The sequence below is a fragment of the Ursus arctos genome, unplaced genomic scaffold (assembly GCF_023065955.2).
Source record: "Ursus arctos isolate Adak ecotype North America unplaced genomic scaffold, UrsArc2.0 scaffold_29, whole genome shotgun sequence".
Classification (NCBI taxonomy): Eukaryota; Metazoa; Chordata; class Mammalia; order Carnivora; family Ursidae; genus Ursus; species Ursus arctos.
Window position 1 is genome coordinate 25,832,044 of NW_026622974.1, and position 27,103 is coordinate 25,859,146.

General features: G+C 36.7%; 1 long non-coding RNA gene across 1 annotated transcript in view; it reads right to left on the reverse strand.

Moving 5' to 3' along the window:
- LOC113261125 (uncharacterized) overlaps positions 1 to 26,676 on the reverse strand; it is an 81,912-nt gene extending 55,236 nt beyond the window's left edge. The window contains exon 1 of the long non-coding RNA XR_008956217.1: positions 26,582 to 26,676. This is a non-coding gene — a long non-coding RNA (uncharacterized LOC113261125). The remainder of the gene's footprint in view (positions 1 to 26,581) is intronic.
- Positions 26,677 to 27,103: the final 427 nt, after the last annotated feature.

Below are 27,103 nucleotides of genomic sequence, written 5' to 3' on the forward strand. Positions count from 1 at the left end.
AGTGTTACACCCATTTGTACCGGAAGCTACTATGTAGAGAAACAGGGATTTGAAAGGCCTGGGAAGTACAGACTGTTAGGAACATATATAAAGGAAGAGTGGAAGAAAACAACAATAGGGAGAAAAGAAAACATCGCCTTCCCCTTTGTCTCACAAGTAGCTTCTCAGTTTGAGCACAAACACCCTGGCCTATAGGATCTCTAAAGGGGTGAAGGAAAGCTGGACGTCTAGGAGCCTCTTGAAAGGTTCCAAAGGAAAAATGACATTACTTTTATGCAGTCCTTTCTAGTGAAGCTACTAAACTTTAGACTCAGGAATAAGCTGCACTGACAAATGGGAAAAGGAACTGAGCTAGGGTAAAACAAGGGGTCTTAGGCCAATTATCTTATGTTTCTCCACCTATACCTATGGTCCTTTTGAGATCTGTGCATGGGGTATGATTAACTTTGAACTCTGTATAAGAGTCAGTCCAGGTATAAGCCACACCTAAACAAAGAGGGACTTTCAGAAAATGATTAATACAGCCCTTTGGAGAAACAGTGGGAGAGATGGATGTTGCGTAAGCAGTTCTCTGAAAACTCTCTGAAGAACATTAGACTTAGGCAATGTAGTAAAAAATTGATTCATTGTTCTGCTAGGCCTTTTTTCCCCCTGTGGCAAAAGAATTGAAATTCTTACATGGCAGTTCTAAGTTCAAAGACATTGACTTCAGATGACAGTGCCATTTTTATAGCATGTTAACCAGTGTGTGTGAAAGTTATCACTAGTATGCACTTGAATTACTGGAGTGAAGTCTATTAATATCAAATGTTTTAGAAAACAAGCTGCTCCAAATTTCAACTTCTTAGGGTTTGTTACATAGTTCAGCGAGTTTCCCAATCTCTCTAGACCTTGACACCATATTTTGTTAAAATTTCAGTAACTGAAAAGCTTCTGCACATGCTATGTCCCAGCTTTGGTCTGTCTCCTACTTAGAACAGCTGTGTTACACTCAAGCCCCACCCTTCAGCCTCTCTGAGAGCAGCCAGGCAATAACAGACATTTCTGGGGAGGGCAGAGACCATGTCTGACTTGTTCACAGCTGTATCCTAAACTCTTAGCACAGGGTCCAGTTTAGAATAGTTCCTTAATAAATATTTATTAAGTGAATAAACCAATGTCTGAAGTCCTCTGTCTGAGATCCAATAAAATCTTTTATCTTTTCTGAGAAGGACCTGGGAGAGAACGCGGGCAGGTATTATTAGTACAATATGACTGTTGATTTTTATTTCCTCTCCTTTTGATAGGATTACTGAAGAGGCATATGGAGAAAATGTGTTGGGCAAAGTGTGTTTGACCAAGTCTCTCATGTTCTTGTGGAGAAATATAGTCTGGATCCTACTATGATCAGGAAGATTCACAACTGTTGAACAACTGTGCCCCAGAGGAACTGAGGACTGGATCTATCTCTAGATCAACCTGGAGGAGAGCATTGAGTGCCAGGGTTATGGCACTGTCCTTGCCTGGACATTTCTTATGCAACAATTTTGATCTTTATCAATTATCTTCAGTTAAACTAGAGAATAAAGTCTTTCCGACATAAAATTCTGTTGGATAACTAAGTTAGGATCCAAAAGGACTTTGACAGATTAATGCAATGGGACAATTCTAACAATTAGGTAGCATTTCTAAGAAATTTCTTACTTAGTGCAGGTTATGTAACTCAGCTCTTAGGATCTCTTATGGATAAATGTAAATACCGATTTTAAATTCAGGCAATGAGCCAAACAAGTACCAACTGGGGCAGAAGTGCAATTCATGTGAAAAAGGAATGAGTTTTAACTGACATTAAGCCCAACCTGAATAATACTAATGACTGTCCCCAAAAAACCTAATGTGATTTTAGCCCACATTAAGAGGACTGAGCTATCTTTAGAAATCAACCAAGTATTTATGGAGCTTCTATTTGCATTGTCCTAGGTGCTATGTGGGATAGAGAAGTATTAGGCATGAAATCCCTGCTTTTAAGGCACATTCTAGTCAGAAGATTAGCGATCAGAAAACAATGTAAGATATGTGATATGACAGACTAATTATCAAGGAAATGGCCCTCAAAACTCCTAAACACCCAAAACCAAAACTGAAAACAAAAAAAGCCCGGAGGCCTGAATATACTCAACAGGCATACATAGTCCATTAATTGATATTTATAACCATGGCCCAAAGTCATCAAGAACCTGCTATACATAAGGTCCAGTACTCTCTGTATAGAGACTGATAGAAATACATCTTAGAAATGATCTTTCTGTTTGTTTGTTTAGTTGTTTTAGTTTTAAATGGGATATAAATCACTTATCTAGAAAATTCAATTATGAGGATCAGCTCATTCCTGAATAGGGTCAATAAATCAGGTACTACTGCACACAGTGAAGCACTGAAGTATACAGGTCAATCCGTAATGCTTGAGAAAAGAGGGAAATAAGCATGAGAAGTCACAGGAATGAAACATTCCACTCCAAACTCTATTGAGCCACACGAGATCCGTGGGCTCTCAGCACTCTTGAGGTCGTGGCACAACCAGAGATGTTGGGTGCTGACAGGAGGATGGGGGACAAACAGCTGCTTCCACCTAAGTCTAACATGTAATTTACCAAAATAGCCAAAAGTTGCATGGTCCCTTTACAGTGATGGTGCACTATACACCAAACTCAGGGCATATTTCCTTCTCAGGTAGGATTTCCAGTGTACAAGACCCTCCTCCTTCATGCCTATATTTGGACTTTGAATTTCAGGCTGGAAAAAAGTGACACCAACAAGTGGATACATGTCTCTCCAAATGTGTGGCCTCTAATCTCAGCTGGCTCTCAGTGAAGCACAGAATAGCTTCCACAGACACAGACAGCTTTCTTTTCTATGCTCACAGCAGCTTCTCCAACCTCCTCCTCTTCCCTATTTTCATCCCTCTCAGGGGTGACCCACCTAACTCACTCCCTATTTCATGTGGCACATTCTGTCATAAAGTACATTACTGTGTCCCAGCTCAAATCTGTTCTATGTCTACCTATTGTTTCTTATTCGCCGGAAGAGGACTCTCCTGTTCAAGACTAAAACTCCTTCATCTCTCTGAAGCTGTTGATATTGTTGACTTCTCCTTCCTTGAATTCTCTGTCCCCTTTATACCTGTAGCCTCATTTTCCTCCTCCTCTCTTGGCTCCTTTTCTGGCATCTTCCTCTGCTCAGTTTTCAATGTCATGTTCCTCAATTATGTTCATGGTCCTCCTTTCACACTTACTTGGGCAGCATGATCCACCAGCTGCTCTTCCTGAGAAGGCTCTGCTCTGCATACCTTCATCCTCTGTACATGATCTTTATCTTTCCAGTGTACCTGCTAAAACTGATCCACTTGCCCAGGGTCTGCTTTGTCCCTCCCTATGTTCAGAAAGTTTTTGAACTGTTTCCTGGTTCTTCCCTTCTCCTAAAACTCTCAACAGGACTTCTACCATAGGTTCTCTCATGCAATCAACGATTCTCATGTTTTTATCAACTTTTAAGTTGCCAACTCCTTGAGATGAGGCTGCACTGTTCTTTGCCATATCCCTGTGTGAAGGGCTCAATAAACACCTATCCAATGAATGGATGAATTTTTTATGTGCAAATGTGATGCTGGAGATCAGGAGATAACAAAATATTACCTGGATGATCAATTAGTGGGGCTGCCATTTGACAGGGATGTGGCCGAAGTGATTTAATGTTCCTGATGAGAGGAAGAGTTTATGATGCCCTGATGATACTGTAACAAGTAAATCTACTTAAAAGTTACTTTTTAAAAAAAGACTAGATATTAACAAAGTCTAAACAGACTGCACGATAAATTGAAAGGTGAATCAGTGATTATTTTGCCCTCCTTTTTTTTTTTTTTTTTTTTGCTAGCAGACACTGACTGAAACACTTTTGCGTAACTATTGCTCTGTGTTATGGTGGCATGGGTTACTGGGTAAAGAAGACCTAAACCATTTTTGTATCCTAGACTTGTAAACCTAGTAGGTCCTAGAGGAAAGGGATCTATCTTTGTTCCTCAGCAGAAGACCTCTTTCTATCGTAACTGCTAACTAGCCATTTGACCCTATCTGATAGGTACCCTAGACCTAGGAAATTTGTCTTTAGCCTTTGGAGATCTCACGTGGTTGGAAGCAAACAGGAGATGATGACAAGAACATCATTTCCTCTACTTTGTGCATTAAAAAAAAATTTTTTTTAACATAAAGCTACTTGGGTTTAAGGCTTTTTAAAATACCCATCTTATGGTGAGTATGAAAAAGAAAATAACTTCATAGTTTCTGGCATGGTTGGAGACATTAAAAGAGCTCTGGTTGCTGAATAAAATCACAGTTTTAAACCTTCCTGAGAGACTGTTATTTCCTCACTAATTCCCCTTAAGCAAAATATTTAAGATCAGTATGAAGAGGCTACAGCTTTTTATTCTGAGGATTACCTTTCATGGAAATGATAAAATGGAAAAATAATTATTCCACAAAGTTCAATAAAAGAGCCAAATCCTCCCAACAAATCCACAGATACCATTACCCTTAAATACCCTCCACTTATCAGGGGGGAGAAAAAGAAAACTTCCTTAGATCCATTCAAATATAAAAACATTCTTTACTACATTGAATTTTATAAAATCCCATTGTTAAATACTTCCTCTCAAACTCCTGCCAAATGGGAGGATTACTGCTGAAACAGACAAGGAATATGTGACCTCCTCTCCCTCCTCTGATGAACATCAGGGTTACACTTTGGCACACATACAGATCTATTTTCTACAAAGGATGCAGCTTTTCAGAGATGTGAAGGATCTGGAATGAGAACACTGGCCCTCATCAACCCACTTCCTCTATTGGAAGGGAGTCTCCCAAATAGTCCTCTAAAGGAAACACTGGAATGAAGTCACCCATGTTTAGTAAAGTAACAGTAGCCTGATGATGTGATTGTTTCAGAAGTGATACAAGGCACAGCGGTTAGACTGAAAGTTCACTGAGACTTTTAATAATGAAATTTTAGATAAATATTTGCACAGATGCACACACATATTTATTTGTTCTGCTTCAACAGGACTCTTCCAAGTGCTAGTTTCAAAATATAAACAATGGGAAACTGCTGTAGTAATGACTAGCAAAATACAGCAATTATTTGCAAGGGCTGAAAACTATTCATCTAATAAAAAGTAGGAAGCTGTGTGGGAGAGAAAGGAGTGAAATTCTCTAGCAAGTGAGGACAGTTGGAATTTAATAATTCACTTTGGCAATCATATTTGTTTAGTCAGCAGGCCAACGTTCCTACTGTGCTGCACAATGCCAGGGACAGTCTTCATCTTAAACACCCACCATGTTGAGAGAGCAAGTATTTCTAGCCAAGCTGCATAAATACCATCACTGCAGCCGTCCTTGAATATAAAGCTGTTATTACATATCTCTGAGCAGATCTGTAAAGCCCAGCAAGGACTCTCATTAGTTCAGAGATTAATTTGGCAGCGATGGCATCAGATTATTTGAAAATGTGTTATTAAGCTATATCTCAGAAGTGGCCTATGTGGCAGCAGATAGCCATGCTCTAGTAACAATATATGATAGGTTCCAGACTATATTTTTAACATCTCCTTAGTAATATAAACAGAGACCAAGACATGAAAAGCTCTCATGGTTTTCTCTTCTTTATTAAGCAATGTTTTTCCTCTTCAAAAGTATTTTCCTCATCACTTTCAGTTGAAATTAATTTCCTCTTCAAAGGTGAAGAGGTGCAAAAGTGAAGAACTTATAAGAGAATGTATATATTGCTATAATATTAACAACAGAAAGATGTAACTGATGATCAGACTAACACAATTAGATTAATGACACCCATTATGCAAACAGCCCAAATGTATAAATAACAAACAACTGGCCACCTATGGAAGGGACATATGGGAGTCAGGAATGCAAAGAAATGGAAAGTATACGTAGCTGCCATATGTTTGCATATATCTACTCATTCCTATGCTTATTCGCTGGTTTTCTTCTGTTTGACTCTTAAATATCATTTAACTGGTTAAATTAATACTTCACCAAGATTAACTCTCGGTAACCTGGAAGCCGCAGACTTGGTTTTTCATGTAGCAGATAATCAAATATGGCCTAGCAAATAATTTTTTCCTATGGTAAATATATGGTAGAAATGTTTGTGGAAAGAAATCTAAATATTCTTTCAATGGAGGAGGAAAGAGAATTAGGTGTCTGGAAAAAGGGGCTTATATGAAGAAGTAACAGAGTTTTGTAACTCCCGTGCAATGACAGAGACTTGCAGAGTTAGTCCCAATCTGGAGTTACTTCCTTTCCACCACAAAGTGTCTGGCGTAACCAGTCCCACTACCACAGCAGGGGGCAGATTCCCACCCAGCACAGTGCAGGAGAGGTCGGCAGCCTGCATATCAGAGACTCAGAGTGGAGCCTGGTGGCACCAGAATGAGAAATGACTTCGTGGTAGCACATGGGGAAGTGACTTTTTTTTTGAGTGCACAAAAGGAAAGTAAGCATTTCAGAGAAACAGTTGAGGAAGACTAGATGTGAAAGTCTGAATTTAGAGCAATAACAGACTGGAAGATTGGAAAATCTTCAAACATATACTAAAAGACCTGGCCAGGAAGATCCCGTTCTGACAGGTGCGGAACAAAGAACCATCATGAAGGAAGAGAGGCAAGTTGGAGTCGAGTCCCTCAGCCACAGCTGTCTATGTAGCTGGTTAAGTGCCCTACTTGGAAGATTGAAAGTTAGTGTCTGTGTATAATTTGATGGATAATAATTTTGCTTTAAAAATCTTTTTAGACAATTGTGAATAGTTCCCCTCTAGCAATCCTCACAGTGCTTGCTGAAGAGGGCAGCTGTGATACAGAAAAATAACATCCTATTATGGCTACCTTTGCTAAAATAGCCTCTCTTTCTGCAGGCTTCTCTGACCCAGACCTCAGAATCTCCTGGACTAAGAACAACTCACATCATTGTGATTTAGAAGTATCCTGGTGCTAGAGAAGACACCAAGACGGCCAGGAGACAATGGCAGCATTAGAAGGCCCTAGTTGAACAGAATATATAATTTCATTTAACAGCTGCGGGAGCTCATTAACTACGCTGGCATGAATGATTCTTTACAACTACAAAAAGAAAGAAAAACAGCAGCCTATTTACAGATGCAGGGAGAGCCATTCCTTGTTTTCTAGCTTTCAAGGGAAACAAAACATTTCTGCATAATAACTTTATCCTATAATTCAACACTATTTAAAAGCGTAGCTTGCCATAAGCTTAAAGAGATATTTTTGTGCCACATATTTCAAACCTCCATAATATTCCAGCACAATTTCTGACTGCATGGCTTCCAGGTTCCCTATGACCTGCTAAGGGGCCAAACGGACAACAATCTGGCCAGTCCAGGCACCTCTCTGTCATGCACACCACTCCCCGCACTCAAACATTTCTCTCCAAATACACCCCATACTTCACGTCTTCAACTGGAGGAAAGTATAGATCAAATGCTTTCCTCGGTCCTGTAGCATCTCTTATTTCTTATTTTAGGTTCTCTGCCATTTACTGAGTGATCTTGAGCCAGTCACTTAGCCTTTCTGTGCTTCAATTTTTTTATCTGTAAAATTATGATAGCACCCGCTTCACAGGGCTATTGTGAGGATTAAACTGTGAGTTAATACAAAGCGTCTAGACCAATGCCTTCTAATAGCACACCCTCAATAAGCATCAGCCAGTACTTCACTGTTATTACTACTACTTAGGACACGATGCACCACTATTACTTATTTCACATGTATTTCGCCAACTCCACCTAAACAAAAATTTGCTTGAGGGCAACTATTGGCATCTGGGGAGAGTATGAGTACATACTAGCACCCTTTCATGCCCCCTTCCCTCTTCCTCCCCTGCTCCCGCCTCAGATACATACCCAAAGAGGAGGACTGTTGCTATAGTGGGGAATGTTGCAGACATTTTTGGGGGCTCAGCTGAAGGTTCATGAAGGCATGGGCATAGTCTTTATCCCATTTGGACAAACTTTCTTGTAGCTGTTCTTCCTCCCAATAGTAAGTATTAAGGTATGCTCTGGGATAGGTCCCTGTTTTTCTCTTTCACCTTCTCAGATACTCTCTCTTCTTCAAGATCTCGTAAATAGAACTGCCCAATATGGGGGCTTTAGGCTAAAGGAGTGTGAAATAAAAGATTCCTTAGTGCGGACTGCTTCATTAGTATTCCCTATTGGGGCTGAAGAGGATGTTCTACTTAGTGATATTACTGTTTGCTTTTTCTTTCCTTAGCATGTATTTCCTGTGAAATCTTTTCAGGAAGGGGTGGCTAATCTCAGGTAGAATTTCAGTAATCCTGGCTTTCTGGTCCACATGACATTACCTCATCCCACCCTTATTAGCAATCACAGGGATCAAGTCTTTTTCAACTTTGTATCCTTTAGCCCCTAACGTTCATTATTCAAGTAGGCATTCAATATTTATTGAAGCAAGCTGTTATTCATCTTTAAAAAATACTAGCCACATTCTGGTAGGGTCAGTCACTATGACTGAAGTCCTATCATTTAATTAAACTGAATCCAAAATTCAAAGAACGTTTCACAATAACAAGTACTAAAATTTGATGTTTATCAGTAAAATTCAAACTCATCACTGTGAGTAGGCTATAAAGCCCTACAAATGCCTATCCCTTGTTTACTTCTCTGACCTTATCTTACTCACTCTGAACCAGAATACTTTATAATTTTTGCCTGATCCAACCTCTGCTCCTCTTCACATGATGAACTGCTTCTTGTGATTCCTATCTCAGGACAAAGGAGCCCATAGCCTGAAGAAAAAGGAATAAGACTTCCCCTGAAGAAATGACATGAAGTATGATACCTAAGGTATGAATGTCCATGCGTATATGTGTGCATGGCTGTATGTGTTTCGGGGTAGAGATGGGTAAGATAAGAGTATTCCATCTAGAGGGAAGAGCTAAGGCAAAGGCTTGGAAGGTTGTTGCAGACCTGAAAGTCAATGCGGCTTCAGCTTAAAAAGCCCAGGACAGCAGAAGATGGGCCATGAGCCGAATCATAAAGACCTCTTTCAGAAGAGGATGCAAAAGAGGGGCAGCAGAGCATCTATGCACTGCGGCCCTCATGTGCTACCTCAATTTAAGATACAGATTAATCATTCTTCATAAGAAAAAATCTTTCTGCCTTCACAGGTATTCCCCTATTCTCTCTTAACTTAAAAATAATTAGTAGTGCTAGGTATCAGTCACCCCTAGGATTTTTATATTTCCTTCAGGAAAAGTGAGGTACCACATCCAAGATTCAGAGGATAGGACTGCTCATCAGCCCCTGGGAGCTTGTTTTCTAACCCTAAACATAACCATAGCTTCTCCTAGTACTAGTCCTGGGGTTATCTCAGGTGGGAAACTGAAAGCGTTTTTAAAGCTGGTTTTAATTAGGTATTGGCATATCACACACACTGAATTTGTACCAACAACCTGAGATTTTTTTCTATACAAAAAAAATTATATTCAGTTAATTGCATTTTGACAAATTGAATTTATGCTATTAAATCAGCCTTACATTTTTGGAATTTCTAATAATTCATGATAATTTATTTTAACTACTCAGAGATTTAGGAACAAGTTACAAGAAATCGAGACAATCAGCCCAAACACTAAAGCTAAAGTGTAGAAAGGTTAGACGACTGGTTCATGATACAGCTGAACATCATTCTTCCCATGAACAAACAGTGTGCAAATTTCTTAATTTCTTATTCAATGTCTGACTGTCAGAACTTATTTTAAGCAAAATACAGATTTACTGCAGTAAGAGAGTAGAATGAAAATTAGAAAAAGAAAACTATGTATCTGATATGGCCATGAAAGCTACTGAAAGTATATGAAAAAGAATAAATGTTTCAAAATCAAATTCTCCAGATGGGCATTCCATAGTTGAAAGATTATAATTCCAAAGATCATTTTAATCTAAATTAAAAAGGAACTGAACAAAATAATTTCCTTAATATGCACTTAAAAGATTTATTATGTATAAAACATCAATACTGAAAGCTGAATATCTGAATTTGCAAATTTTACCAATTCTCTCACTCATTTCAACATACTTAACACCCAGTGCAAATAAATTATTTAAACAGGACAATGGTTTCTATTCATTAATATCATACATCTTGCAAATAAATATACTTCTGCTGTGGAAATCTTCACTGCAAATGCTACTCTTTAATGGCATGAGACATTTATTTACATATATTTTCCTTCACTGGTATAATAAACATTTATTCTTTTCAAGAGTTTAACTCTTGAACTGAAAAACACCAAAATCCAAAATACAGAAACGGTAGTTCAGTCTCTGCAAGGAAGCACATTGAGAACAATGAGCTTATATTATATTACCGCATTGCATAACATTTTATATTTTCCAACACTCTTTCCAGTAAGGTATCTCATATGTGAGATCTCCTGGTGTCATTTTTGAAATGAGAGCTGTGGAGAGATTCTGATTTTACTCAGTTAAGGTGCCTGGAGGAGTTCATTCATTAATTTCTCTAACCATGCAGGGCACTGGAGCCTTTGGGGACAGTAAGTTCACATTTAGTGGTTATGCTGAATGAATCCCCAATCTACTTTGTTTTAATTTGCATTAAAAAGCCTCTACTCTCAAAGTACTGCATCATTAAGTTTATATAATAATTAGATATACAAATTAGGAAAGGCAGATTAAGTATCACTTGGCAACATTAACTTGCCTACCACCTTCACACTGAAGATTTAAAGAGTGTATATTACTGAGAGATACTTGTCTGTGCATAACAACTGAAGAAGCCTGTTAAGAATACTTAATTCACTGACTATTATTTCTAATAAAAAGCACATTTGGAGGATGAGATTTTTCTTAAATTTTATTTACTGGCTTTTTGCCATTAAGAGGAGTAAAAATGAAGGGGAAAAACAAAAATCATAAAAACCCCAATCTCTTAAATGATTTAATAGCTTAGTTTGTGCACACAAACAACTACAGTATATACTATCAACCATATATTTTATATCTATTTAGAATGGTTATTCTGATATAATACCATACAGAGAAAGTCTTATTCATTCTTGTAGTGATACTGCTGAGACAGTTCACTAAGAACCACCTTTAAGAATTCAGTAAGTCATTTAAAAAATTAAGAGAAATAACTTCCAGTTATACTTCTGATACAGAAAAACAACTGGCATCTTTACATTATTATTTTTAAGCCACCACCAACTGACACCACTCAAGAAAGACTCAAGAAAGACTGCCCGCCCCCCCCCCAACCGTAATAGTTAGCTACAATTTTAGCTAAAGAACACAAGGCAATTCTGATAGCATCTGTTTAGGTGAGGACATGTTTCACAGGTATAGCTACTAATTTCCATGCAGGACTATATTCTTAATCAGCTTCCTTTGCTCCCATTGTCCTCTGGTTTTAGTTATTCTTTACTAGAGTAAAGATTTCACACACATGTAATAATACGGATAGCATCACTACAAAATGGAGTTCAGGTTCAGAGCTTTATGGTCAGGAAAAATCAGTATCATTTAAATGAGTCACCACTGCCACTTTTAGACCTCTTACACTTCCTATAGCATTCTTCCTTTTAGGGATGTACCCATTTTTATTTTTGCAAATCACAAATAAAAACTAAATATACAATACTTATGATGATTACTCAGTGTGGTGCTGTTTTTTGTTTTACGTTATAAACTTTACATCAACTCATTATTACATTTATCTAGCACACATTTAACAAAGTTTTAGTCTCAGTAACTGATCTACTGTGGCCCATTTCAGGAATTTTATGTTCTAATCATATATGATATTTTACTATGCCGATTTGAACATAAAATTTTAAAAAATTTTGTTAAGAGAAAAAATTTTGTACAGAGGGAAAACCACATGAAAGCAATTAGCAACAGAGTTTCTAATTTATGCTAAATATTAATTTATCCCACTTAAGTGAACAATAACTTTGTCTATGTAGTTGTAGATATATAACATTGTAAATTTTAGAAGTTGGATATTTTTGTGAAATAAAAAAATTGCACCCAGGTCTTATTCTGAATATAAACAGCATACTTTTGATGTTATCTTAGAATAGCATTTTAGATTTTTTTCTAGTGAAATATGGGGCCCAAGGCATAATAAATTAAAAGTATTACTTTCAAAACTACCCAGCATGTTTTCTGGAGGTTTGTATTTCTCTGTTTAAGAACATTTGAGAAAGCCGTAAGTTTTGAAAATTAAAATATTCTAATAAGTAATCACTTAAATGAAGAAAATAACTAAATAGGTGGGAAATAGAACATTTAGAGGGCAGTGAGGCAAGAAAGGGGATATGAAATAGCATAGGAGGAGAACCTAAAGAAAGTGAAGGTCAAGGAACTAGGAAAAGTTTACCCATTTCTCCAGACCTATAGCTATTTACCTAGGAAATGTGGTTAAGTTCCCTGGGACACAGCTGAGTTATTTGCTCTAAGTGTTTTACGTTTACCTATTAAAAAACAAGCTGCACTCTCCATTCCAGACCCCAAGGCCTACCAGATGGAAAGCCTCCATCCCTCCCACCCCTGTTTCAAGGGCAGTGTACTAACCTCTCATGGCCCAGCATGACTAACTGAAGTTTTTCACTTGATGGCTTTATGTATGAGAGAAATTTAAAGGCATTTCTATACATGTCTCCTTCCATCCCAGCTAATTAGAATGTTTAACTGTAGTCTAGTCAAATTTTAAATAGTAGTCAAAATTTAAATAGTGGTCATGCTGTTTCAGTATCACCTTTTACTGACATTATCAGTGGGTATTAAATGGAAACAGAAACTATAAATTCTATGTTAAAGACAATACTGCATGTTTAGAAAATATTGTGTTTTAGAGGACAAAGGATGCTATTTTCCCCTCCTTTTGATGTCCCATTTCTACTATTTAAGTGTCTCATATTAAACAAATCTGTATGAGACAAACATAGATTTACAAAAAAGACAAGTTATTAGGTCCTTCACAGAGGTCCACAACAGGACTCCTTTAAAAGTATTAGGTTGCCTTCGTATAGTTAGGGCAGCATTTGATGCATGCATCATTTTTAAGAGATATGTGCTATATTACACACAGCAAAGTCAACAGTTCAATTGAATGAAGACAGTATCAACAACGGCGTAAAATACTATTTTCATCAGCACAAATGAGAACAAGTAGATTTTTCAAATATCTGCTTATCTCAGGCACTTCATTAAATTGAAAACTACTTCATTACTTAAAGACTGAACCTATAAGGAAATAAAAAGTTTAATGCAGTAATGTGAAAGTGAATTAATTCTTTATTCTGGCCTTTACTTTTCTTTCCCTTTTCAAATAATTTATACTTCATTCATATGTTTGTGAGTGGATCTAAAAGACACCTATTTTGAAATTATAGATAAATACAACAGTGGGACAAATCACTTTTTGGAGTAATTTGTGAAATATTACCCTAGTACACCTTATTTTTTAGAACAAAAAGACTATAATACATTTCCTCACTTCTCTCAGGGATACTTTGCATCCTTTTCTTTTCTCTTCTTTTCTTTTTTGACATCGCAAATTGTATACACACACAGAACACCTCTCATTCTACCCTGCTGAAGTCCTCTAAAGATGCTAAGAGATGGTTTAAAAGTCATTTAATTTATATCACTTTCACCCAAGCTTTGTAAAAATGAATCAAAGGGAAAGCAAGGTATTCAGTTTTAGTTAACAAGGTAATTGCTCCTAAAGTAGCTCCTTGAAGTCTGAGGCAGTAGGCAGCTGCAAACATCCGACTGAAAGCCCATCTGTGCCTTCACAGCTTCCAGTCGAGGATGTTTACAGTCGCTCACTGTCAAGAGGGGTGTACCTTCTTTCTGTCTGGTTAACCTAAAGACTGGTCCCTAGCAGGTGTTTCTAAGATGTACAAGCAGCAATTCCGTACATTACCAAATTCTCATTACAACACAGAAATATTCTAGAAGATGTCCCCAAATCAAAACAAAAAGCTTCGTGTCTGTTATTTATCTGCCAAATTCCCACAGGATTTTGTGATAGATTAAGACAATGTATGCAAATTGCTTTTATCCATTATTGTTAGCTAAGAAACAAACAAGGCAGGATTACTTAATAGGGCTCCAACATGTATTATGCAATTAAAATCCTTCTTTGAGTGAAAATGACCAAACACAGAAATTAAATTACGTTAATAACAGAAAGTGCACATTAACATTAAACACTAAATTTAAGTAAGCTTAGACTATCAATGAAAACATAAAAGGTCTATTTCAAACATTATAAATTCTCATAAAAAAAAGACTTACGTGCTTTTATAATACCACTTTTGCTCTGAAATCTGCTCCCAGAGACAACTTGTATAATCAGATAGTTTTTGAAAGCATATGCAACAATGAGGAGAAAAATAGAAAGAAATAAGAGGTCTATAACAGGCATACATCAGTTTGTGGATCAAAGTTCCCCACTGGAAAAACACAGAACCTATCACTCGCAACAGAGTGACGCACATTAACTCCAAATTTGAATGTTTTGAATTCCACTCCCATTCTCTTATGAAAATAAATGAGGAAAACTGAAGGCTAAGCTCTATCAGTCACTACTCTCCTGAAGGAATTCAAAATGCTTCCTAGTCTAATGAAAGATTAAGTTGATACAGAGCAGTAGGTGTGCCTTTCCCCAAGACTTTTTAGATGAAGTAACCATAAGGTTCTCAGGTTGCAGAAGTCTTAGTAGTTTGTGACACCAAACCCAAAACCAAAACAAAATCCACACAAACAGTGTCATGTTTACTGAAACTAACAAATGTGCAGAGTTCCATAAATTACTTTTTCAAAGCAAATGGTAACTCTATCCCATTAAGGTTAAGAAAGTTAATCTTTGAGGCAGCAGGTGAAAACAAGCTGAATTATGTTGAGGCCTTTTTCTTTATTAACTAAGGACTTTGAACTATTAAAACTTCCTAGGGAACCGCATTTTCTCAATGGGTCAAGTCACATAGGGGAACAAAGCAAACTTTATCAGTGCTGTGCAATTCTACATTCCTGAAATTCTTCGTACTTGGCATTCGCATATACCATTGCTGACTAGAGCTCCAGTCAGTTCACCAAACTCAGCTACAGCTAAACCTTGTGAACTTCTCACCAAGACACCAACTTCTTTTAAGTTAGTCACAAATAGGCATGGTACTCTGTAATTAAAATAGTTAAATACCAAGCCTTACACCCTGTGAAGACATTATATAGCGGTAACTGTTTACCAAAAGAAAATACTTCTACTTCCATAAATTTTTCTCAAAGTGACAGATCTCCTACTTGTCTTGGAATCTTACCACTTAACAATTAAAAACGGTAAGTGACTTGTACATAGTAGGCAAACAACCTGAAATAACAATTGAACAAACATGTGAAAGAGGTCTTAAACCTTAGCACAACTTTGAACATCCAGTCTTTTGCTCAGAGCTCTATGAATAAACATAAAAAATTCTGCAAAGCATGGAAGATGATAAAAAGTTACAAGGGTGCATCAACGGAAGGGTATTTAACAAGCATCAGTATAGTACACTTCACTGCCTGTATACACAGGCTTCCTTTTTGGCAAGATACCAGCTAGATGAAACCTACGTGGACGGTAAAGCAGATTTATCCCAACAAGGTGCTGAACAATTTTGCCAGTTTAAGTGAGACTCAACGTTATTTAAGCTATTTGCTTGTTTCCTGGTAATTGAACAGTATCGGTTCCATTTAGGACAGCAATTCTCAAAATGAGAAGGTGGCAATGGAAGTATCAGGACAGTTTCTTCTAACCCCACATACCTGGACTGCCTCTTGCCCCATCCATTTTGCAATTCTTATTCAGAAGGGGAGGGTGCTGAGTGTGTGCATTTTGCAAAATCTATCAAATGATTTTGCTATAGGTTCCTGGCAGAGAACTATTAATCTAGAAAGATGAAACTAAATAAACTTGCTTGAGACTAAAGACCCTTCCGACTATTTGAGAAATAGCACCAGTAAATCCATTTAAAAATCATGAGTTAAAAACAAATATGACAGAGTAAGACTCAATTGTGTCCAATACATCACATACTATATATTGTCTTAAATAACCCTGGAAACGTTCACAAAAAACTTAGTTTGTTCAAACCACAGAAATGCTGGCTGCTCTAGCCCTGTTAGATAAGGTCTGAAAAGTCTCCCCACCCAAAAGTGCAGTTCTGGATGTCTATGCCCTAATCAGTTTTTATAATCTTCCTCATATTAGTTTTAACTCTTTGAAGGATTAATTCCTTCTCGGGATGGACAGTTTAGGACTGGTACCAATTAGTTTAAAATTTTTCTTAGCTACACTGAACCATTCAGTCTTGAACCCTCTTCCTGATTTTAAAATTATGCATTTTCCTAAACTATGTATAACTAAGAACAGGTAAAATATTACAGCCACTCAAGCTCCCCTCCTTCCACTCATACACATAATTCTCTGGATTTTAATATATTAGACTTTTTAAATTAAATGGCCCATACTTGAATATTGAGGTTTTAGACACTTACCAACAGGTGATAGAAGTTACTATTACTTTACTTGTCAATTTATTTATTTATACTAGGACTTCCCTTGGCCATGGAAATGCAAAGGTACATGGAGGTGACCCTGCCTCACTAGAGTGAGGCTTCTCCCTCTGGTTCCACCTTTCTCCTCCATCTAACCTCCATCTGTTCTGGTCTCTGAATGTTTACATTCAGAACACCCAAGGAATGGGTGCTTCATGTCAGCACAGGGCCTAGTGGTCAGGCTCTGCTCTGCATCCTTCCACCTACCATCTCTCTGGGGGCCAAGGTCCCAGGCAACTGTGTATTTGGACTCTATCCTTTCCTTCAGAAAACCAACCTAAAGACAAGAAACAAGTAGTTTCTGTTTCCTTTTGTAGAAAGCATATACATAGAAGTGATTCTGGAATGGAAGTAAAATAAATATACAAACAAAATTTTGCCCTTCAAAATTCATCTTCACCTTCTTTTATTTATACTTTATACTTACTGGTTCACAGTAAGTAAGGCTTCTAATTCTCATTTTATTTCTTGTTAATGACAATGATGATGAACTTCTCCTTGCTTTTTTTGGAGATTAATAGAAATATAGGGGCGTCTTGGCAGCTCAGTCGGTTAAGCGTCTGCCTTCCCAGGGTCTTAGGATCAAGCCCCACATCGGGCTCCCTGTTCAGCAGGGAGTCTGCTGTTTCCTCTCCCTCTGCCTACTGCTCCCCCTGCCTGTGCTCTCTAATAAATAAATAAAATCTTTTTTTTTTAAAAAGAAATATAGACCTATCTGCTTGTTGCCTGTTGAAAATGGATGAAGGATATAGGAATTTACTAGGAACATTTTCCCATGGATTGTGCATACATGGAAGATTAAGAAACTCAAATTCTAGGAAAACAAACAGTATCTTGCATCTAAAGGATTTAGAGTTACAAAGAATAAAATCTTCTACTTCAGAAATTAAAATAAGTATTTTTTGTTCAATTAACATTCTCTAATAAAATGGTAGTGAGAAATAAACTGAGAATTAAGCCTGATAAACTATGTGTATCAAGTTTATAGGCTTAACTTTAATATATCATTTTTGTTGTATGCCATGCAATGTTTATGCACTATCTCATCTCCTCCCTGCCATGGCATGATGAAACATTTACTATCATGATCATCATGCAAATGGGAACACTAAGCTTGGAGAGCTGGAATCATACACTCACTTTCCTATTCTGATGTTTTGCTTATTGTAAGCTCTTCTGAATCATTCGTGGAATTGGGGAAGGCGTTGGTTTGAATAAATATGAGGTCGTTAATGAAAATTCAATAAAAATTGTGTTTATATGATAAACTGGGCATAAAAAATTAATAAATGAAAAAAATTTTAAGAGTAGAAACAAATATCCAGATTGTTCGGTGATAAAACAATTCATTAAGTCACTCATTTCATCAGACATATATTTACTCATTTGCCAAACTCTTCCTTAAAATAATACTGATTTACAATCTACGCCAGGGTTCCCCAGAGAGGAACTCTCCAAGCTTATCAGAGTTTTTTGGTTGTTAGTACCCTACTCCCCCATCTGCCCCAGGCTTTCCCCTCCTACTCTGGCTGGCTTTCTCACTAGGGAGGGGGATTCCAAGGGTCAGGGCATCCTAGCCTTCAGGCTAATAAGGGACTTTCCATCCAACTCCCCTCATCTCATCTCCTTCCCTTCCCTCAGGCACATAACTGTCAGCAGTTCTCAGGCTGCGTCCCTCTGACAACCTGCTGGCTCAGCTCTTCCCCACCTCAGGGTTCCATTAGACTCTTCACAAAGAGCAACTCTCACCTAGGAATACCCTCCCAGTCCGGATGAAATATAAGATCATATTTCTAGAGGGCAATTAGGTGAATTTAAGATAAATTTCACTGTAATAATGCCACAGCAGAATTCAGAAGTCCTTGGTTTTTTTTCTTTTTTTTTAATCAAAGCTGTCAGATTAAATTCCCCCAAATAGCAAAAATTCAACATGATTAGTACTATACCTTCACAGTAATGAGAAATTATTTCAGAGGAACACAATTCTATAATGGAAACTACATTTTAAAAATATTTGTTTACAAATTTCACATTTAAAAAATCCATTTCTAATGTAAGTCAACTGTACATAGTTGATATTTCTATGGATATTTTAAACAAATAAAATGATTCTGATGCTCTTAAAGAACTGAAAATAATCTGTTACTTGGTTCATTATTTTTTTCAAATACTTTAAGAAAGTATTTCTTAGTAGTAGCCCAGGTTAGAGACTGATTAATCATTTTGTATAAAATAACAACTGTAATTGTCATAGAATAGCCAGATTATTGACATAATAGAAACTGACTCTTTCTGAAATTATGTAATCATTAAAACATGTTTACAAAGGTATGCAATGATATAGAACATCAGCTATCCCATCAGGTTAAAAAAAAAGCCAAGAAAAAAACTATATGTATGATATAAATATTACCATGGTAAGATGCAGAATAGACATGTGATTTTTTTCTATTTTTCTGTATTTCAAAAGTTTTCTTGAATGTGAATACTTGAATATAAATAATCAGAAGAAAATGACCCATTTTAGACATAAGAATTACAGCTTACCCTTGAACAACAAAGGTATGAGCAGCATGAGTCCACCTAAACACGACTGTTTTTGATCAATACAGCACAGTATTATAAATGTATTTTCTCTTCCTTATAATTTTCTTAATAACTTTTTTCTCTAGCTTACTTTATTATAAGAATACAGTATGTAATACATACAATATATAAAATATGTATTAACTGCCTGTTTGTATTATCAGTAAGACTCTGGTCAACAGGCTTATTAGTAAAGTTTTGGAGAGTCAAAAGTTGCACACAGAGTTCTGTCTGTGCAGGGGATTGGCACCCCTAACCCCCACATTGTTCAAGGATCAACTGTAGTAGCTCTCTTATCTCAAGAGTAATAGAGACAGTATCAGACATTTCTCAAGAATAGTTTTCTATCTAGGTAAATCTTTGAAAGGAGAGACAATTGCATGAGCCTCTTCCCTGAAAGCCATGATTCTGCCCCAATCACTATTCTGTCTACTGGAGCAGCCCATCATGTGCCTTATACATAGTAAGGTACTCAATATATACTGGCTGAATTTTTAAAATGTCAATAAAGAGATTCTTAAAACACACCCTATTTACAATTATCCAGCATCTTTCTTTTGAAAAATTTATAAGCTCATAGCTCTTTAAATTTTTTTTTCCTCTTTAAAAGTGATGAAATAGACCAAAGTTAATAATTGGACCAAGCTTAGAGCCAAAACTATGGTATAAAGATATGAGAACTGTCTTGAGACCAGCTGATGCTTCTGCCAAGGTGGGAAGACAGGGAGCTCTGGGCCCTTTTGAGAGAGACTGGCATGGACAGATCTCTGAACACTGCTGAGCCCTTTTGCTCTGTGGATGGGAACTACAGTACCTATACCTTACACAGCTCTTCTGAGAAGTGACAGATATATGTGAGAGAGTGCCATACACATGTCAGTTATTTATCCTTATTATTTCCTTGTGATTATGAACATGTTAAGGGAGATTAATCAGAACATGTTTACTAATGGAAATAAACTACTAATGTCATTTGGGCTTTTAAACAGCTACATGATCTCGTTTGACCTCACTGAACATCAATTTCCTCAAGTGTAATAAGAGAGTTAATCAGATTCTCTCTAAAATCCTTCCAGCTATAAAATCCTATGACTCTAATTCCTTCATTGCTTTAATTTATGAGGTAGGGGTAGGAACTGAAATGGGAGAGGGTTAGAAGAATTTTTTAAAATTAAGCATATACAAATCATGGAAGCAGACTTCCTTTAACTAGTGTGATTTTTCTTAATACAAAGAAGCACCAATTATCCTGACTTCATTCACCATCACTTCCCACACCCACACATTTTTAAAAATAGCAGGACTACAAAATAGTTTGAGAGTATATTTACAGACACAGTAGTTAGTAGCTGACTTATGAAGTTTTCTATAGAAGAACTTAATTATCTCCAATACTGTCTGGCATGGGAATTGGGTTATGAGGAGCAAAAGAATAGAGGCACATCCACTTAATGCCTGTGACAGTGACATAGCATAGAAAACAGAGACAAAATATTCTTATTCAGAGTCCAACCTTGAAATCAGGTTGCAAGATCTCCACACCATTCCACGTAGAAATGGACAACTTAATTTGAAATAGCTCACTGCATCTCAAAATCAAAGACACTTCAGCAGTTTACTGCAAGTTAATGTTTAACTTATACTGTATGGGGCTATCAGTAGCTTAGTTGCTCACATAAGGATTTTCCAGATTTCCAACAAAATAACTGCAAACTCATAAGATAAAACGTGGGATGGTTTCCGTTAGCTTCTAAAGGGCCAGGTTCTGTTTCTGCCTAACTTTAAGAAAACTTAGTATGATAGTAATCTAGGAGGTACAAATGGGAAACTTTTGATGAACAGTGGAGGAAAGTAAAAATTTCCATGAATGGGAAAGGATAAAATGAAAAAGAACAAATGAGAAAGAAGAGTCCCCTTTCTCCCTTTCTATTCCAAAAGGGTAATTTGTTAGTGATTCTTGAAATGTCTGAACAATGTTACTGCCATGCAATGACTGAGGAAAAAAAAATCTTAACTTTGTTTTACTGATGGGGATCAAATCAAACCTGTTAAGACCAGAGCTCTCTCCCTGAGAAATGAATAGCCATTTAAAAATAAATTAATGTCTTCAAATCAATACTTTTATCATTTGATTAGTTCAATATTTTTTAAACTGGTGTTTTTCATAAATGCAACTATGTAACTTTCTACAGAGAGCAGGATAAAGAGAGAGAGTTCAGGGGACCATAAAATGAATTTCCAGAAAATTTAAGGGTAAAAGTGACCATATTTTAGATTTTTCAGGAACATCACAATTTCAGTGATTCTGTCCCAATACAATTGTAAATCAGTGAGAAATACTTTTGGACCTGTGATCCGACCAAAAAAAGTCATTAGAGATGATTTAAGCAGCATCCAAAAAATCCGAAATTCCCTGAAGAATTAACCTTAGTTTTACAGCCTGTGCAACAAAAGTGCCACACTTATTTTACCTAAGTTATCTACCAACAAAAGGCTTATATACAAGAAGAGTACTTTAAACTCGCTTTAAAAAATAATTAATGAACTATCCTAATTTAGAGTTTTTGAAGACATTAATTTAAAAGAAACCTACCAACATTGGTTGGCATTCTAGAGCCTTGAAAGTCCCAACTTTTCTTATTTTTTCTTTCCAAAGCACTACTTAAAATTGCCTCTGGTATTTCTTAAATGTACTCAGAAGTCCTAGGGCTCTGGCAGTTTTTTAACTAATAAAATAAACATAGCAATCGAGTACCTACAGTTCTGCTAACAGTATTGTTTGTATTCTAAGCCCTATCCACAAAGGCTACAGAGAAAAATATCCAGTATAAACAAATATTACTTAGATACCAGTGGCATCTCAAAGCAGCACACCCAAGTCTCAAAATGCAAAAGGGAGAAATTTTCCACTCCCACGGCGCATAACTTCCTGGTGAACCTCCTGTCAGGCAAAAGAGAGAGAAATTGCCTCTGTTACCGCGAAGTTGGGGAGGAGGTGTGGGTGTGAAGCAAATCAGTAATTCTCTTTCTTCATTTTTTCACCATCTTTTTTTCCTTCACATCTCTTCTTTTCCATGATGTCTCTCTCCTGTCTCATATTTCCTGTGTTCAGCTGTTCTCTCATCTTCTTCAATCCCCAATTTCAACAGAAAAGATAACTTCGTCCTTTAATCTCATTGCTTAACATCAGTCCCTAAACTTCATACAACACACACATGTAAACTCTACTGAATAATATTTTCAAAGTAATGCACAAATTAGGGCAAGAAGAGAGAATGGAGTGGGCTGGGGTTAAGGCTGGGAAAAAAAATTCACCATTTGTATTTGCAACGCCCAAACTTCCAGCTGAGAGAGAAGCCAAACTCTGTAGGAAGAAAGAAGCTTGTCCTGAGAAATGCTAGGATGAGGGAAGGCATAAAGGCCCATGCAACCCTATAAGAATCACAATGAGCCAGTGGAGCCCACCTCATCATGCCATGCAGCTGAAACCCATGGCAACGGTCACTTCTGATGCAATGATCACTTCCCAGGACTGAGGAGTGTCTCCTCTAAGTTTGGCTTTTGATTCTATAGCCCAAGGCTTAAAATTGAGGAAGGAAGACATACTGCTCTTTAAGACTGGATTGAGCTAAGTCCCTGACCCTTTCCATGTAGACTCCTCTTTCCAAAACTCTTGCACATCTTTTTGTTGATTCTTAGCACTACTGCTAAGTTATCCCCTCTGCCTACACTTATCAGTCACCCCTCACTTAAGGCCTACCTTAAAATAAAACTCTGTGTTTTCTCAATTGCACAATGATTATAATTATATAGTAATAACCATAAATATCGAGTCAAGATAATTAAAGAAACTAATACTTGCAAAGTGTTTAGAACAGCGTTTGGTAAATGAAAGAATGATGTAAAAATTTGTTAAATAAAATGAAAATAAAATATCTGTGAATGCATATATATGGATTCAAATGACAAAAAACTTTGTATGTTGGTAAAACAGACTTCAAACAGAAAAGAAGAACAAATGTCTTGATTTTGTCAGTGTGTGTCATCAATCTAGTTGAATTACTAAGAGGGATTACCCAAGGAACCAGGCTTTATCTAAACATTTTGTATTTAACCAAATCTGGCCTGGTCTTGAGATACTTGATTATCAAGGAAGAAATAAATCTATCTGTTGAAACCAGTTTACAAATGGAAGTGTAAGAGTTCACCCTTAGTCTGGGATATTCTATATCTGACTATTCAGCATTGTAGTCATTTGAATTCTTTACACATTATTTAGATAATATTATTTAAGAGGCTTCATTGTATATTCTAAAAAAGGATAGAGTTTCAAGTTAAATGTTTGGACTAAGGCAAAAGAACTTATTTTCCCTTGGAGGTGGGGCTATAATGAGATGAAAAGGACAGCTGTAAGTCGTAAAACTAGAAACAGAAAAAGGCAGAAAAAAAGGACAATATGGAAGGAGAGAGAATGATGAGAAAATAAGGTCAGTTTCTTGAGATGAGACTGTTTATCATGCTTATAATACGTGAATAAATAAAGATATAATGAGATTAAAACTTATCCAGACAGGGAACAAAATATATCTCAAATATGGAGCTACATACGTGAAAGGTATAAATTGACCTCATGAAAATAAAAAACTCTGGTTTAAACTTTATCTTTTCTATTTAAAAACTGCTTTTAAGATAAAAATATTCTGAAAAATACATCTGGAGTGTCAAAGATAAATTAGTAAAAAATCGGAAATTATATGGTTTTATTTTTCTATTAACATTTAGCAAAAAGTGTAGCTACTTTTCCATGATCACTAGGAATATTAATTTAGAAGCCTGTAAGACAGCTAACCATATTAAAAATTATTTCCATAGACTGATTTCATAAATTTAATACCCAGAAATTTTTAAACAATTCAGCAGATGTTCTCTAGGTGATAGTAATAAAATGTTAAGCTTTAAAAAAGAAACATATTTGACTTTTTAAAAACATTGACATCATTTATAGTAAAATTAAATTCCACTCACAGTGATTCAAGGAATATAATTAGAGTTTGCTATGAAAACAAATCCTTTGAATCCATGTTTAATAAGTATTAGTACTGATAATTTTAATCTACACAAATGGAACTGAAAGATTTTCAAAAGTTTATTATGTTAAAAATATGTAGTATTGAGGTGCTAAGCTTCTCTAAATTTTAGCAGCATACCTCGAACTTTTGCCAGAAGTAGACTTCCACTAAGCAAGAAATTTCCATTACTCCTATATTAAGAAGCCACACCCCACACAACTAATGACAGGAAAGCATTTCAATTCAAACCTCTAACACTATCCAGCCTGAAGCAAAATTAAAAAAAAAAAAAGTTGCGAAAATAAAACACAACTCATATTTTCAGAGAAGAAAGGAAACTCTTGCTAAATAAGTAGCAATTATGCTGAAGAATTTATATGCTAAGCACGACTGAATGTAAAAACACCAGAGCAGTCAACCATAGCTTTAGCACTTTGAGTATGATTAACAGAATGAACTTTCAAAGGTCAATTAAATGTCAACACATTTTTTAAAGAGATATTCTTCTTAAATCTGGTCAATGTATAATAGCACCTTATAACTTAGGGATACCCTTCTTAGTTTAAGTGTAATATGCATGTGATATATATATACAGGTGTAGATTTACATGTCACCCACCAGATTACTAAGGAAAGTCATCTAGTGCCTATCCTAGAGTTTGACTTTTTTAATGTTTTTTAATTTATGAAACGATTAAAAAGAAAATATAACTGTATTTAATATATAGCACTACCCAATGAAGATGAAATGCAAAATTTTAAATGCTAACACTTAAGGTTTACCTAATAGCTGACCCTATTTATTCCGTCATAGGAAGTCATTCATAAGATAACTCTTTATTATCCCTAACGCATCATCCTGCTTCCTAATTCACCCCCACTAACCTTCCCTGAATGCTCGTGGTTAAAAAGCTTACCAAAAAAGGTACATGGCATTCAAAAACTGCCAAGTTTAGCATTAGAGATCTGTGGGACAGAATAAGTCCTGAAGACACTGAGTGTCCACTCCTGACATTTTCATCCAAGAACTCAGTAAGAATCCCACCCCACATAAGGAAGGCCAAGTTGTCTAAGAGCCTCAGAATGAGAAGGGACCACCAACATAATCTGACCCAAACCTTTCTACATTTACAGCTAAGAAAATGTAGAACCACAAAGGTAGAGCAAATTGGCTTTGCTCCCACAGCTCTTTAGTCTAGTGCTTTCTTCTCTATATCAAATTTATGCCATAATTTTTCTCCATTAGGATTTTAAGAACAGGTTATAATTGAGCAAATAGCCGTGGCTACTACTGGAGTTCAGAGCAAGATGGAATCTTTAAGGAATTGATGATCTGCGAAGGCTCCAAGGAGGAGCTGGAAATTGAAGAATGGGTAGAATCTAGGTGGTTCAAGAGAAGGCATCACTAATGAAGCAAGCAATATGGGCTAAGGCCCAGTGGTGAGTGAGTAGGCCATATTCCAGGAACTACGGGAAGAATATATTTAGAGTAGGATGGGACACGGTTTTTAAAGCCACCACATAAACCAGGCAGAGGAGGTTCAATCTCACATGGGGGACATATAGAAAGTGATGAAAGGCTCTCGATTTTAAGAAGAATCATGTGAAGATAGCAAAGACTAGCCCTGCAGTAGGTCTGCAAGAGAACGGAGGAAGGGAGAAGAGAAAGATTTGACAGGCCTCATAGGGGTCTGTGTGTCTACTAATGTTGATATTTTACAGGACTGTAAGAAAAAAGTGAGCTAATGAGAGACAAAGTACTTTGAAAAGTATAAGAGCTCTAGATAGTAAACGTATTCTTCAAAGTCAGGGGAGAGTGGCCTCTCTCATCACATCGCCATGTCTTGATGGCATACACTTCTCTGAAAAGGCAAATTTGGAGTTGGATTCTGGATCTATTTCTTTGGGGTCAGAGATAGAAATCTCTTCCCTTCAATAACTCCAAAGGCTAGATGCCAAGAGGAGAGACAACTGTCTCTAAGCTACTGCAAAGTTGAGGATCACAGATACTAAAATCCAAAACCAGGATTAACATTTTGAGGCAGACTACATAATCAGTGTCTTCTCAAAGTGAGTCAAAAAATAGTATATCAAGTGGTATGAAAAGGGAGGAGGGTAGAGGAGACAGCACCTGAACAGGGGTGATACATGGGGAAACCTAGGTTACTAGCAGGACCACGGTCTGCATCCTTCCCCTGTCCCTTTCCCCTCTGCTCAATAATTACTATTTAGCAGTGTGATCTTCCCTTGTGTCCAGAGTGCCTTCTCTCCTCCTGCGTTGTCTTCCTCTTATCCCTCTTCTACAGCAACTCTCCAGGGCTAAAAAAGAAATTTTAAAAAGTTACTATAATAAATTAAAAGTACATATATGGAGTATATACTGAGTGACAATTATTATCTGTCACTAATTTGTATATTACCTAATTCCCAAAAGAACTCCTATGAGGCAGGTACTATTATCCTCATTTTCCAAGGAAGGAAACTGAAGCTTACAGGGTCAAGGATACAGCTCAGTCACCTAGGTAGTAAATGGCAAAGCTAGGATTTGAATCAGGGGTGGCTGACTCTTTAGCCTACACTTTGAACTTCTCTCCTAAACTCTTCCCTTTTTCTTCAATAAACCATGAAATACTGAAATGTTGGGGGTTTTATGAATAAAGATATTACAGGAGCATTATACAGATTTGTAGATAAAAATTTTAACAATATACAGCAAGGGGCCTGGGTTCTGCCACACACTTAACTGC